Genomic DNA, 16,593 nt, shown 5'->3' with positions numbered 1-16,593 from the left:
CACAGACTCCAGACACAGTGTGCATACAAAGCCAAAGGTTCAAAATAAAGTACATTTTATTATTCAAAAAATACCATTTTCAGGTCCTTTCTTTATGAAAGTGCTCATAAACACCGTTCATACATGAATTCTTCTCTACTCTCCTCCAGGTAAGCCTTGTCCTCCACCTCCCAACTCCAGGTCATCTGTATGAGTTTGAGCGATCTCTTTTATGCCAGACTCTGGAGTACTTTCATTGCCATATGATTACACCCTGGAAGCACTTCCAGGTCATGCAGAACCTTCTTAAAATTTTCATCTATCTATCTATCTATCTATCTATCTATCTATCTATCTATCTATCTATCTATCTATCTATCTATCTATCTATCTATAGTGCCTTTCTTTTTCATCTATGTGTATTATATAGTGCCTTTCACATCTATCTATCTATCTATCTATCTATCTATCTATCTATCTATCTATCTATCTATCTATCTATCTATCTATCTATAGTGCCTTTCTTTTTCATCTATGTGTATTATATAGTGCCTTTCTATCTATCTATCTATCTATCTATCTATCTATCTATCTATCTATCTATCTATCTATCTATCTATCTATCTATAGTGCCTTTCTTTTTCATCTATGTGTATTATATAGTGCCTTTCACATCTATCTATCTATCTATCTATCTATCTATCTATCTATCTATCTATCTATCTATCTATCTATCTATCTATCTATCTATCTATAGTGCCTTTCTTTTTCATCTATGTGTATTATATAGTGCCTTTCATATCTATCTATCTATCTATCTATCTATCTATCTATCTATCTATCTATCTATCTATCTATCTATCTATCTATCTATCTATCTATCTATCTATCTATCTATCTATGTGTTTACTGAGACTTACACAATTTACATTTATGTACAGCGTGGAGGCACAGTGGTTAGTGTTCCTCTGTCACAGATGCAGAAACCTGGTGTCACACACGTACAAATAGGAGGCAGCTGAAGGGCTTAGAGAATAATTGCAAAAACACCCGTCCAGGGGGTGGCAGGGTGCACTAAGTCTTTTTCTAAGTCTCCTGCAGACCTTTCCCGGGAAATTCCGCCAGGAGCCGACGCCTCAGCTCAGGACACATCACTTCCAGTCCCGGTCCCGAGGACGACATCACTTCCCCCTGACTCCCTATAAAACCTCACTCCCTTCCTCTGGATTTCAGTTCTCGTTTGGACTCAGTCTTGTAAACACTTTGCTTTGCAATTCTCATTATTTTGTTGCCAGGAAACAGATACCAGTGGCTGCCCCAAACCTTTATGATGTCTGGAGTCTCTTCTTATCACACTGGGTTTGGATTCTGTTCACAGTCTCTGTGGAATTTGGACATTCTTCCTTCATCTGAGTTTCTTCCCTACCTAAATGTGCATGTGCATGTTTGGTTAATTAGTAATTAGTGGTCTTGTGTCAGTGTGTGTCTCAGTGGACCCACAATGAACTGGTGCTCCATCCAGGTCTGGTTTCTGCGGGTCACCCAGTGCTGCTGGGAAATGTCCTGCTAAATTGGATTGCGTGGCTCTAAAAACATTATTTTATAATATATACAGTACTGTGCAAAAATCATAAGCACTTTAGATAGTTCACAAAAATATTTACCTTAGACAGTTTTTAATGTCATCTGAATTAGTACATTAATAGAAAAGAGCATGATTTAGAGTTCCAAACATTCCTTTGGCAAAAAGTGAATCAGTACAAACAGATATTTGAATGTCCTTAAAGAAAGAAATCAACATTTCAATAGACCACTTTCCAGTTCAAAAACTTAAGATCTTTGTCGTCATGCAGGACAGTGCTTGATTAAGATGGTAATGATCAATAACATCATGTGTAGGTTAAACCAAAGTGATGAAATGAAACAGAAACAGTCAAGTAGAGGGCATAATAATGGGCAAGGAACCACCAGATTACAAAGATGAGGTCACAGTAGATTTTACTGAACCTGTAATTGTTACACCATGGCAAATGTGAACATAGCCAATGAAACACAATGTGGTCATCCTGCATCATCAAGGTCTCCCCCAACCAGACAGGTGTTTCCAGATGTGCTGTCCACACTCTTCTACAAAAGCACAAACAAGAGAGCAATGCTAAGGACAGTGGTCGGCCATGGAAACGGACTGCAGCAAATGAGAAATATGTCAAGCTTACTTCCCTTTGAAACTGGAAGATGTCCAACACTGCTACAGTGCAGAACTGGCAGAAGCTATTGGAGCACCCATTTACAGTCCAGGGAAGTCTTATCAGAAGTGGTCTTCATGAAAGAGATGCAGCCAAATAGATGCTAGCAAGAGAGCCAAACTAAAAGAATTTATCCATCCTAGAGGAGAGTAACTAATAATTTTAATTGTCTTTATTTTATTTACAAATATTCTTGATTCTTGACACATGTATTTGATAGCAAGATAAAACAAGTTCAGTTTTCTCTGAATGTGAATTTGTTATATATATAAATGGGTGATTTCTATTTTTGATTTTTAATAAATTTGCAAACCTTCTGAAAACATGCCTTCATTTTGTCATTAGGGGTTACTGAGTGTAAAGTAAAGGACAAAAATTACAAATTATATACACTGATACATGTACACTAATCAGCCATGACATTAAAACCAGTGGCAGGTGAAGTGAATAGCATTGAGTATCTTGTTACAACTGCACCTGTTTTGAGTGACTTTGACCAGGATGAAATTGTGATGGCAAGGCGACTGGGTCGGAGCATCTCCATAAAGGAAAGTCTTATGGGTGTTTCTGGTATGCAGTGGTCAGTACCTAAAAGTGGTCCAAGGAAGGACAACCAATGAACTGGTGAGAGGGTCATGTGTGCCCAAGGCTAATTGATACGTAGAATGTACTGGAAGAATAAGTTCAACCCATGGAGGCCCCAAATCACAAATTACAAGACTTAAAGGAGCTACTGCTGATAACACAGGACACCTTCACAGGTCTTCTGAAATCCACGCCTTGAGGGGTCAAAGATGTTTTGGTGGCACTAGGGGGACCTACGCAATATATGGCAGATGGCTTTAATGTTGTGGCACAGAAGCTTATCCACGTGAAGGAGGTTAAATATGGATGTGATTGGATTACAGTACACTTTTCTTTGTAATCTGTAAGCATCTGTAAACTCTGCCAAATTGTATGTGGTTTAAGAATGGTGTTATCCTCAGTCTCCCTCTCATCCCTGTATTAATGGTTACTGTATACTGTATATATAAAACTGGTTCTAATGTATCATTTGAGGGCGGCACGGTGGCGCAGTGGGTAGCGCTGCTGCCTCGCAGTTGGGAGATCTGGGGACCTGGGTTCGGTCCCGGGTCCTCCCTGCGTGGAGTTTGCATGTTCTCCCCGTGTCTGCGTGGGTTTCCTCCGGGGGCTCCGGTTTCCTCCCACAGTCCAAAGACATGCAGGTTAGGTTGATTGGCGATTCTAAATTGGCCCTAGTGTGTGCTTGGTGTGTGGGTGTGTTTGTGTGTGTCCTGTGGTGGGTTGGCACCCTGCCCAGGATTGGTTCCTGCCTTGTGCCCTGTGTTGGCTGGGATTGGCTCCAGCAGACCCCCGTCACCCTATGTTTGGATTCAGCGAGTTGGAAAATGGATGGATGGATGGATGGATGTCTCATTTGTCCACTATACATTACTGTGTGAAGTAGCAGGCCAAATGATTCCATACAGATAGAGATGAAAAAGAAATTGGTGGTGAGAAGAGACTGATGGTGCTCTGTGGAAAGATAGAGAAGCCACCTTATCTGATTTTCACAAACCAAATATGTGAAAAAAGGCCCAATACAGCAGCATTTTGTTCTGTTTATCCAGTTTCCTTCAGCTACTTTTTGCTCATCTCGTAATCATCTCTCACTCTGTTATTAACTTTCGTCTCACCCAGTGATGGTTTCTACATTGTGTCTGATGCGGCTGGGATATCTGTGGCCCTGGTGTGGGTTAAGCAGATCTAAAAATGGATAATTGGATGGATATTATATATATCTATATATATAAAAATGGAATGGGTGGGTCATCGGGTGGGCCTTTTCTTCATTCCGTCGTTTTTTCGACGTTTTGAAAATGTAGAATGATTATTTGATTTTTTTGTTTTTATTTGATCATGTGTATGTAGCCGCCGTCGTAATAAAGTATCGCTAAAATCGTCATTTATCGTAATTTATTTTTGACGTATAACGTCGCCGTCGTTGAGGTCAGTGATACCAGTGCAAAAAATCTGCTTACGGTTGAAAGACACGCCCTACTCACTGGACAGTTAAAAACACCAATCAAACTAACGATGACATCAAGTATTACCCAATCAAAAGTAGGAAAGGAGGCATCTTCATAAAATGCGTGTGGGATGATTTGCATGAGACGCTGCTTTAAAAAAAAAATGATAAAAAAAATACGGGATAAATCCCATCCAGTATTGATTCAAAACGGGACGCGCAATTTCATTCTCAAACGTGGCACGATTCCGTATTTTAAAGGACGGGTGGCAACCCTACAGTGCCAGGTAACCACCCATACAATCACATTGTGATTCAGACTAGGAATGCAATGAATGTAATTACCCCGATCTACATACAAGGCGAAAGTCTTGCAACATTCAAAGATGATGGTTTGGGATAAGTACACCATACAACATAAAAGAGCTTATGAAGCCTTGAACCGAAAAAAGCAACATCTCAGAGATCGTAAAAAAAAAAAAAAGGAGGTAATGTCGTTTTACTCGCTGTAGATTTTAGTCAAACATTACCAGTTATTTCATGAGGGAGACCAGCACATCAACTCAACGCGTGTTTAAAATCCATGCTTCTCCTACGCTCGGTTATATGTCGCGTGTTCTCGGGTAGGTGCACCAAAAAATGTATACATTTAAGCATGTAATGGGCAAACAAAAAATGAGGTATACCCGAAGGCACAGCAGTAGTACTTAATGTAACTTTACTTCTTAAATGTTAATGTTTTACTGTTTAATAATTTATACGCTTCTTATATGTTGTTCAAATTCTTTTATCAAAATACCACTGACAGCGCAATGCACGATAACATCGAGCGAATACACCATACGCATCCGCCCACGGCTGCCCTGCTGTGCGCAGATAGGACTTGATTGTACAATAAAATAAAATAAAGATAAAAAGACTAAAACAATCATCACCCATAAAGCGGATAGTAGACGTGACGTACTATATGTGTACCACATTTCAAGTGTATAGGTGCAACGGTTTGCGAGCTACAGGTCATTTAAAATCCTGGACAGACACACAAATTGCCACGGTAGCAAATTACAGAAGAAGATTTTACTGTTTAATAATTTATATTTATATGAAATGTGCTTCTTATATATTACTTCATATTCTCATATGATAATGATGTTAATGTTTATATTGATTTCTGTGTTATTAAAACTGCATGTATGTGTGAATATGTATATATATATATATATATATATATATATATATATATATACTAGCAAAATACCCGCGCTTCGCAGCGGAGAAGTAGTGTGTTAAAGAGGTTATGAAAAAAAAAAGGAAACATTTTAAAAATAACGTAACATGATTGTCAATGAAAGCCCGTTTCACTCAGTAAGTCTTATGTGTGTGTTTATGTATGTGTGTGTATATATATGTACATGTGTATATGTAGATATGTATATATATGTATATGTATATAAATGTTTATGTGTGTGTATATTATATATATAATATATATATATATATATATATATATATATATATATATATATATATATATATATATATATAAAAGACAGCAACAGTTATAACAATGACAACACAATTACATTGACAATCATGTTACGTTATTTTTAAAATGTTTCCTTTTTTTTTCATAACCTCTTTAACACAGTACTTCTCCGCTGCGAAGCGCGGGTATTTTGCTATATATATATCCGAGCTGTATATACCCGGCGTTGCCCGGGGCAGAAGTAACCTAATCGGTCAAACACTTACATATATACGAAAGTAAACCTAATCGGTCAAACAGTTACATATATAAAAAAAAAGCAAACCTAATCGGATAAACAGCTTCATATATACAGAAGTGAACCTAATCGGACAAACAGCTAATATATATACATAAGCAAACCTAATTGGTCAAACAGTTACATAAATACAAAAGCAAACCTAATCGATGAAACAGCTTCATATATACAGAAGCGAACCTAATTGGTCAAACAGTTATGCATGTGCAGAATAATTTTACAAAGATTATGCGTGTTAACAATCATTAAAAAGAAAAGATTGAGGAACTCTTCTTCTATATGTAATGAAGCTGGATGAAGCTGACTTGACGAAGACGTAGGTGGCATAAATTGGTTTTTCTTAAACAGAACAAAAAAATGAGTATCTATTATTATTTTAAATTAGAATGAAAATGAGAACCTTGATTAGAGATAGATTATCCGTATTAAAATATGTGCATGAATAAACTTTTGCTAACTCTCTAGCAAAAGTTTATTCATACAAATTGGCATGGGATGGCTTTGTGAAAAAGTAAAAATTAGATAAAAATAAATTGAGAATGCGTACTTCGATTTGACTGAGATTATCTGTAATGATGAAAAAAAAGTTTAGTATGTTTTTTTTTCCATACGGGAAGGATGTAAAATCTTACATAGGCACCCTTCAGCCCGTACTGAAGGGTACTGTCAGATTCTTACTGACTAAAAAACACCCTTTTTATTCCACAGCTACCCCAAAAACCACTATTAGGCATTACTTTGGGGTGGCAGTAGTTTAGTTATGAAACAGCTGGGTCCTGAAAAAAATCTGTCTTATTAGTGGCTTCATCACATATAGAAGAACGGTTCCTCAATCTTTTCTTTTTAATGATTGTTAACACGCATAATCTTTGTAAAATCATTCTGCACATGCATAACTGTTTGACCAATTAGGTTCGCTTCTGTATATATGAAGCTGTTTGACCGATTAGGTTTACTTTGGTATATATGTAAGTGTTTCACCGATTAGGTTACTTCTGCCCCGGGCAACGCCGGGTATATACAGCTCGTATATATATATATATATATATATATATATATATATATAGATAGATAGATAGATAGATAGATAGATAGATAGATAGATAGATAGATAGATAGATAGATAGATAGATAGATAGCAGCAGCAGTAACAAAGGCATTAATCAGGAATTTATTATTAATTTCATTAACACAAACGTGACTGAATCTACAGTAATCATTCTCATACTCGTAGCACGATATAACAGAACTCAATCACATACTGTGGGGATTCTCAAATAAAACGGACATTGGTGGTTGCACTGAAAAGTGCCAAGTGCTCAAAAGATAAAGTTGGGGTGTGTGTTGTGTATTTTTAATTTTTAGCTTCCAGGCAATACGTGGCTAAATTTATAGAGGATTCAATAGTTCTAGCACTTCTTGAATCATTGTACACTGCTATGTACACAACAGTTATGTATTTACTGAGATGGTGCTAAGGCATAGAAGATGAAACAAAATACATACCATGCCTCTTATGTAGATAGATAGATAGATAGATAGATAGATAGATAGATAGATAGATAGATAGATAGATAGATAGATAGATAGATAGATAGATAGATAGATAGATAGATAGATAGATAGATAGATAGATAGATAGATAGATAGATAGATCTATCACACAGCAGCTCCTAGAGACAGCATTACTAACCACTGTGGTATAAAGAAGCTCCCAATATGCATCTTGATATGTGCTAAAATCATTGCTGAAGACATCGATGCTGTGCAGAACAAAGGAAGCTGGCTCCTAATGTCTTGCAATCAAAGAATTTTTTGCGGTTAGCTAGCCTTAACCGTTTCTGGCTTCTTAGAAATAAACACAGTCATGTGACTGGAAAAAATGACCACAGGTTGCTGCACAAACACTGGATCAAAACAATGCACCCCCTAAAAAGGTTCCATTGTCCTCCTGGGCTGGGCTGTGCTTGTTTTGCCAAAGAGTGAGAGTGAGCAATGTGTAATTGCTATTGTCATATACTAATAGTGATATTTCTGATAATTACTGTTAATAAGTGGATTATGAAAACTTGATAGTGATGATCCATTCTTTGTGTCTTTAATGATCTCTACTTTCTTAAACATTAAATAATTAAACCATGAAGAAATTCCAATATGACATATTAAAAGGATTTGTTTTCTTATTCAGGTTTGGCTCCAATAAAGAGTGATATGTTTAGCACGCCTGTGAGTACTGATAGACCTGTACAATTTCGCAGAAAAGAAGAGGAGGAGATGAAGGTTTGGGATGGCTGAGGTCTTTAATAATAGTTTGCCTTTCTAAGGTAGTGTGTGTTATGAATATTCTACACAGAAGACAACCTCATATCAGTAATTAGCTGTGCTGACTTCACCACTGTTTGCAGTACCTTGCAGGCTTCAGCACAGCAGATGTCATTTCAGGATATTATTAAAAAACAGTAAACATGGACTTCATTATGCACCTGTAGAAGTTGATGAGGAAAACTGGAGACATCTGGGCCTTCTTCAGAGATCTAAACAACTAAAAGCATTGAGACATGAGATGTGCCAACATCTGAGCATTAGTGACGGTAATGTTAAGAAATATTGTAGTGTCCACAGCATTCTCTCCAACAGAGAAGAGAGTATGGCCCACCTTCTGCCTTCAGAAGTCTTTGACTATTATGTTTGAGATTGTTGTTCTGGCACCACTGTGTCAGCAGGCACACCTCTCCTCTGTAAGCTCTTTTATCGTTGTTGCTAATTGGGCCTACATTTATGCCAACATCAATAAATTTAAAGACAGAATTTATATTATTCAGGTGTGCCAGAATATTATGAAGTACAAAAGATATGTCATCCATTGGACATCTTATGATGATATGATGTAGATTGGTGGTGGTCAAAACTATCTGGAATATTCCTTTAAATGTATTCCAGAACCAGTTTCTTGAGACATTTCATTACAATGGAGTGAGACCCACAAGTCTATAGCCATTTAGATGGTTGAATTTTGTTTTGACTTTTTGACACATGGAAAACCTTGCCTTTTGGAAACAGATGGGGACCTCAGATTCACTGAATGAGATATTAGCAATTTCACTGAAAATAGCAGGTAATTGCACACTACCTGCTTTCAAAATGCATCCTAAATTTCTCTCTGAATCATGATGCGTTATGGGCATTGATATGTTTTAAAATCAGCCATTAAACTGAAGGAGAATGAATCATTTGATGCAGGAATCAATCTCACAAAAGGCAGTTTATCATCATGATCAAACTTGGCACAGAAGCTTTTCCAGGTGAAGGAGATCAAATGTGGATGTGAATAGATTAAGCATTTCTTTGTAATCTGTAATTATCTGTTAACTCAGCCAAATTGTATGTGGTTTAAGAACATTGTTATCCTCAGTCTCCATCTTATCCCTGTATTAATGTTCACCAACTTTAATTGCTTTGCGCAGGTCATGCCCATGTATCTTGTATGTTTCTCTGTCATCAACATCTGATGCACTTTTGCAAATTTTGAACCTTACTGTTGATCCATGGCTTGATATTCATAAATCTAAAATTATTTTTAAGGCACAAAGTCATTCAAATATTTTTGATGAACCATTTTAATAATTTTCTACATGTTCTCATAGGAATGAAAAATCAGAAAAGAGATCTCCTCTCTCTCTATGTATATATCTATATATATATATACTAGACAATGAGCCCGTTTCGACAACGTAAGATGAAACGGGCACGAGTTTGTGTCAGAAGTGTATGAAGAACAAATGATAAGTAACGAAGAAGTTGTTTTGTAATGACTGTAGTCCGCTTTACTCATTACTGTACAGGCTTGTACTGATAGTTGATGAATTTTCCAGGCCTATAGTATAATATTGAATGATGAATGTTCCAATACAATATGGAATAGTAATAAGAATAAGCACCACAAACCTGATATAGGTGTATTGAATGAATGCGTAATTGAATCAGAATGCGTAATTAGGCCTCGAGCTGTAGTCGAAATCACTTTTCAGGCCTCTAGAGCTTTAATCGAAGTCGCCTTTCTCTTTGAATTTTTGCGGCCGTAAATCCACTGCCTGCCGCAATGTTGGGGTTGGATGTCGGTCTCGTAAGGTTTTTCAGGCAACTGTGCAGAAGGCAACTGCGCATTCGACTTCATACGTGCGCAGAAGGCGACTGTGCATTCGGCTTCGGACGGACGTGAGTGAGTGAGTGAGGAGGCAGGCGAATTATGTATTAATATCTATATATATAAAAATGGAATGGGTGGGTCGTCGGGTGGGCCTTTTTTTCATTCCGTCGTTTTTTCGACGTTTTGAAAATGTAGAATGATTATTTGATTTTTTTTGTTTTTATTTGATCGTGTGTATGTAGCCGCCGTCGTAATAAAGTATCGCTAAAATCGTCATTTATCGTAATTTATTTTTGACGTATAACGTCGCCGTCGTCGAGGTCAGTGATACCAGTGCAAAAAATCTGCTTACGGTTGAAAGACACGCCCTACTCACTGGACAGTTAAAAACACCAATCAAACTAACGATGACATCAAGTATTACCCAATCAAAAGTAGGAAAGGAGGCATCTTCATAAAATGCGTGTGGGATGATTTGCATGAGACGCTGCTTTAAAAAAAAAATGATAAAAAAAATATGGGATAAATCCCGTCCAGTATTGATTCAAAACGGGACGTGCAATTTCATTCTCAAACGCGGCACGATTCCGTATTTTAAAGGACGGGTGGCAACCCTACAGTGCCAGGTAACCACCCATACAATCACATTGTGATTCAGACTAGGAATGCAATGAATGTAATTACCCCGATCTACATACAAGGCGAAAGTCTTGCAACATTCAAAGATGATGGTTTGGGATAAGTACACCATACAACATAAAGAGCTTATGAAGCCTTGAACCGAAAAAAGCAACATCTCAGAGATCGTAAAAAAAAAAATAGGAGCTAATGTCGTTTTACTCGCTGTAGATTTTTAGTCAAACATTACCAGTTATTTCACGAGGGAGACCAGCACATCAACTCAACGCGTGTTTAAAATCCATGCTTCTCCCACGCTCGGTTATATGTCGCGTGTTCTCGGGTAGGTGCACCAAAAAATGTATACATTTAAGCATGTAATGGGCAAACAAAAAATGAGGTATACCCGAAGGCACAGCAGTAGTACTTAATGTAACTTTACTTCTTAAATGTTAATGTTTTACTGTTTAATAATTTATACGCTTCTTATATGTTGTTCAAATTCTTTTATCAAAATACCACTGACAGCGCAATGCACGATAACATCGAGTGAATACACCATACGCATCCGCCCACGGCTGCCCTGCTGTGCGCAGATAGGACTTGATTGTACAATAAAATAAAATAAAGATAAAAAGACTAAAACATTCATCACCCATAAAGCGGATAGTAGACGTGACGTACTATATGTGTACCACATTTCAAGTGTATAGGTGCAACGGTTTGCGAGCTACAGGTCATTTAAAATCCTGGACAGACACACAAATTGCCACGGTAGCAAATTACAGAAGAAGATTTTACTGTTTAATAATTTATATTTATATGAAATGTGCTTCTTATATATTACTTCATATTCTCATATGATAATGATGTTAATGTTTATATTGATTTCTGTGTTATTAAAACTGCATGTATGTGTGTATATGTATATATATATATATATATATATATATATATATATATACTAGCAAAATACCCGCGCTTCGCAGCGGAGAAGTAGTGTGTTAAAGAGGTTATGAAAAAAAAAAGGAAACATTTTAAAAATAACGTAACATGATTGTCAATGTAATTGTGTTGTCATTGTTATAACTGTTGCTGTCTTTTTATATATATATATATATATATATATATATATATATATATATATATATATATATAGATTATATATATAATATACACACACACATAAACATTTATATACATATACATATATATACATATCTACATATACACATGTACATATATATACACACACATACATAACACACACATAAGACTTACTGAGTGAAACGGGCTTTCATTGACAATCATGTTACGTTATTTTTAAAATGTTTCCTTTTTTTTTTCATAACCTCTTTAACACACTACTTCTCCGCTGCGAAGCGCGGGTATTTTGCTAGTATATATATATATATATATATATATACATATACACACATACATGCAGTTTTAATAACACAGAAATCAATATAAACATTAACATCATTATCATATGAGAATATGAAGTAATATATAAGAAGCACATTTCATATAAATATAAATTATTAAACAGTAAAATCTTCTTCTGTAATTTGCTACCGTGGCAGTTTGTGTGTCTGTCCAGGATTTTAAATGACCTGTAGCTCGCAAACCGTTGCACCTATACACTTGAAATGTGGTACACATATAGTACGTCACGTCTACTATCTGCTTTATGGGTGATGAATGTTTTAGTCTTTTTATCTTTATTTTATTTTATTGTACAATCAAGTCCTATCTGCGCACAGCAGGGCAGCCGTGGGCGGATGCGTATGGTGTATTCACTCGATGTTATCGTGCATTGCGCTGTCAGTGGTATTTTGATAAAAGAATTTGAACAACATATAAGAAGCGTATAAATTATTAAACAGTACAACATTAACATTTAAGAAGTAAAGTTACATTAAGTACTACTGCTGTGCCTTCGGGTATACCTCATTTTTTGTTTGCCCATTACATGCTTAAATGTATACATTTTTTGGTGCACCTACCCGAGAACACGCGACATATAACCGAGCGTGGGAGAAGCATGGATTTTAAACACGCGTTGAGTTGATGTGCTGGTCTCCCTCGTGAAATAACTGGTAATGTTTGACTAAAATCTACAGCGAGTAAAACGACATTAGCTCCTATTTTTTTTTTTACGATCTCTGAGATGTTGCTTTTTTCGGTTCAAGGCTTCATAAGCTCTTTTATGTTGTATGGTGTACTTATCCCAAACCATCATCTTTGAATGTTGCAAGACTTTCGCCTTGTATGTAGATCGGGGTAATTACATTCATTGCATTCCTAGTCTGAATCACAATGTGATTGTATGGGTGGTTACCTGGCACTGTAGGGTTGCCACCCGTCCTTTAAAATACGGAATCGTGCCGCGTTTGAGAATGAAATTGCACGTCCCGTTTTGAATCAATACTGGACGGGATTTATCCCATATTTTTTTTATCATTTTTTTTTTAAAGCAGCGTCTCATGCAAATCATCCCACACGCATTTTATGAAGATGCCTCCTTTCCTACTTTTGATTGGGTAATACTTGATGTCATCGTTAGTTTGATTGGTGTTTTTAACTGTCCAGTGAGTAGGGCGTGTCTTTCAACCGTAAGCAGATTTTTTGCACTGGTATCACTGACCTCGACGACGGCGACGTTATACGTCAAAAATAAATTACGATAAATGACGATTTTAGCGATACTTTATTACGACGGCGGCTACATACACACGATCAAATAAAAACAAAAAAATCAAATAATCATTCTACATTTTCAAAACGTCGAAAAAACGACGGAATGAAAAAAAGGCCCACCCGACGACCCACCCATTCCATTTTTATATATATAGATATTGCATGATTGTAATTAACCAGTAACAATAGAATGGTCCACGGAGTGGTCAAACTATTCCAAATACCATAACTGCTTTAACGTTGTTACTCTCACTGCACCTTCTTCTTTTTTCAGCTGCTCCCGTTAGGGGTTGCCACAGCAGATCATCTTTTTCCATATTACTCTCACTGCACCACTCGGAGCAGCTGATCAGAAAGAAAATTATCGGTATACAGCATCAAGCACAGACTGCCTCAGCCATGCTTCCTATTTGAACTGCTTTTCACACGGCAAACGCTTCAAACCTTTCCTGTACGGACCTCGTGGATCACAAACAGTTTCATCCCAAGAGCTCTAAACGCACTCAATCAGTCCATCAACTGCTCCTTGTAGAACTGTTTGGACTTATAAGTACAATCACCTCACTGTACACTTGCACTACAGTTATAATATTGCACAACCTGAGCCACTTTATAAAGCGCATATTTACATATGATGACAATATCATTTTTATGATGAAATGCAGCAAAATATGTTTATTATATTATACAGATAAAAGCACCGTATGCTTCACTGGGACAGACGTGAATGATAGAATAATTAAACATGTACTACGAAGATATTTCAATGTTCCTTAAAAGTTTTGAAGAATCGGCGTTTTAAGCTTACAGATGGCTTAACGTCTATTATAGAGCTGATTGTGTGCCGATCGGTTACTTGGAGAAAGAAAAGGAAGGACAGGAATTGGAGGTTAGTACATTTGAAAGAGACAGTACTGCAGGGGCGGCCTTAGGCATGTGCAAACTGTGCACCTGCACAGGGCCGCCAAATCCCAGGGGCCGCCACGCCAATATATATTGAATATAAAACAGAGAAAATAATGACAGAGCTAAAAACGCAGCGGCAAATTTCGGCAAAAGTTAAACGCTTGTGTCATGAGCACGAGGCAGCTATGCAGTGTCCGCAATGGACGTGGCCATCCGCCGTGCATAAAATACCATATTGACATTGGCGGGCGAAGGGGCCACCGATTCTTTCTCTGCCCAGGGCCGCCATGAGCCTAGAGCCGCCCCTCAATACTGCTGCAATAAATTATTTCATCGAAGGTTGTGCACAATCACTGCGCCACCGTGTTCCCATGTTTAATAACATGCTTTAACTCCTATCATCATGAAAATGATATCACGTATACATCTCAGTATTTTAGTTATTCAGAGAGCTGTAATATCACAAATTTAATGGATTCTGTGTCCTGTTGGAGGAAGAGAAAGCCGGTTTAAGAAGCACGTAGTGAGTCACACACAGAGCACATGGAAGAACACATACAAAACAAAGCATTTAATGTGCTACTCTAATTACGATGTGATTTGACAAACTGGTTAATTAAATGATTTTAAGATGAAGTTTATGATGTTCTACTTTAATGACAAAATAAACTACATAATTAAAGTAGAAATTTCGAGATTGAAGTTGACATTTCATGCTTTTTTCCCACTGTGTGCCTTTTTTTTTTCTCTGTACTGTAATAAGCTTTCATTTGACACTCAGATGGTGGGCTACGTCTCGCCTTTTCACGGTGACTTTGATATCTGACAACTTCTTTTTTATTTCAGGCACTGTGCAACTTTGTGAACTTGAGCTTTCAAGTTTCTCTGACACGCTATGTCAGTCGATTAACTTCCTTTTGTTGTTTATATCACTGTTTAAACCAACAAACAGTACGTTTTTCCTTGCCTCCACTTGGTATTCGCTGAAATTCTTCCATTTTCCCTCTTGCTTTTCCCATTGTCTTTTCACAGAACACTGAGATTAAGGGATATTTATATTGATTTGCATATTCAAAGAGGCTTAATTCTGGGAGGAGTTGGGGCGGGACAGCAGGCACGTGCAATAGCGTTACTTTTCACATTGATCGGATTTATGTAGCGGAAGAACGTAGAAGTTTGCGTGCGCACAGATTCCTGCATCTGGATTTTTCTGTGCGTAAGCACATTTCGCCTTTTGTGCTTATGTCATGCTATAGTGCGAATTCTGCGTACGGCGTTATGCATGAGGCCCCAGGAGTTAGTTATTGTGGCCATTAGGATGTGCTTCTACTTAGAGAAGAAACTGATGGTTAATCTACTTCATGTTCATGATGAGTTCAAAAAAGATTATTGTATTCAACAACAAAGTCTCAGCAAAATGTGGAACTCCATAGAAACTTCAGTACTAACCTACTAGGCTTCAACAAAGTTCACTTCTCTTATTAAAGTACCTTTTGGGCTCTACTATGCCCTGTACACCAGTCAGGTTTTCCTTGAGTCCAACATGAGTGATCTCTGGATACAAGGAGAATATCTGTGGAAAATTAATTGACTCTCATTTCTCAGGGTTGCCCTTTTATTCTTGGCTCCCAGATCATGTGATCAGAAAATGTGGTTCTCTTGCAATCATACTGGACCTCACTGGACAGGTCTTTGGTCTTTGGACTTCCAGTGACACTTATGGTCATATTTTGGCCTCACTGTTTCCCAGTCCACACTTTAATATGCCGACTCCACTGGGTAGCAGCAGTTTTAAATGGAAAAGGTATCAGGAAAAGTTGCAAAGTCACAATAACAAGTTAAGTGTAATAAAAATGAAGATGTGAAATAAATAAATAAAATGCATGATGTGAATTGAAGATCAAAGTAGAGGTATAGTATGGAATTTAGCAGCCAAAATGGGAATACATAATTGGAGTCAGATATTAATCATTGTCAAGGAACAGAAGAAATTTTCATAATATATAATAACAAGAATAACAGCTAAAGATTTTTCTTGGGAGAAATCTGAAATCTCACACGATCAGGGAATGCACAGTACTGATCTTCATAAAGTCACATTGATGAAGTCACATTAAGAGCACTCTTGGTCATCTTTCCTGGTAAGACCATAGTAACCATCAAGAGAATAAGTTCTGAAAA

The sequence above is a fragment of the Erpetoichthys calabaricus genome, chromosome 12 (genome assembly GCF_900747795.2).
Source record: "Erpetoichthys calabaricus chromosome 12, fErpCal1.3, whole genome shotgun sequence".
Lineage (NCBI taxonomy): Eukaryota > Metazoa > Chordata > Cladistia > Polypteriformes > Polypteridae > Erpetoichthys > Erpetoichthys calabaricus.
Note: the sequence above shows the minus strand (reverse complement) of the source record.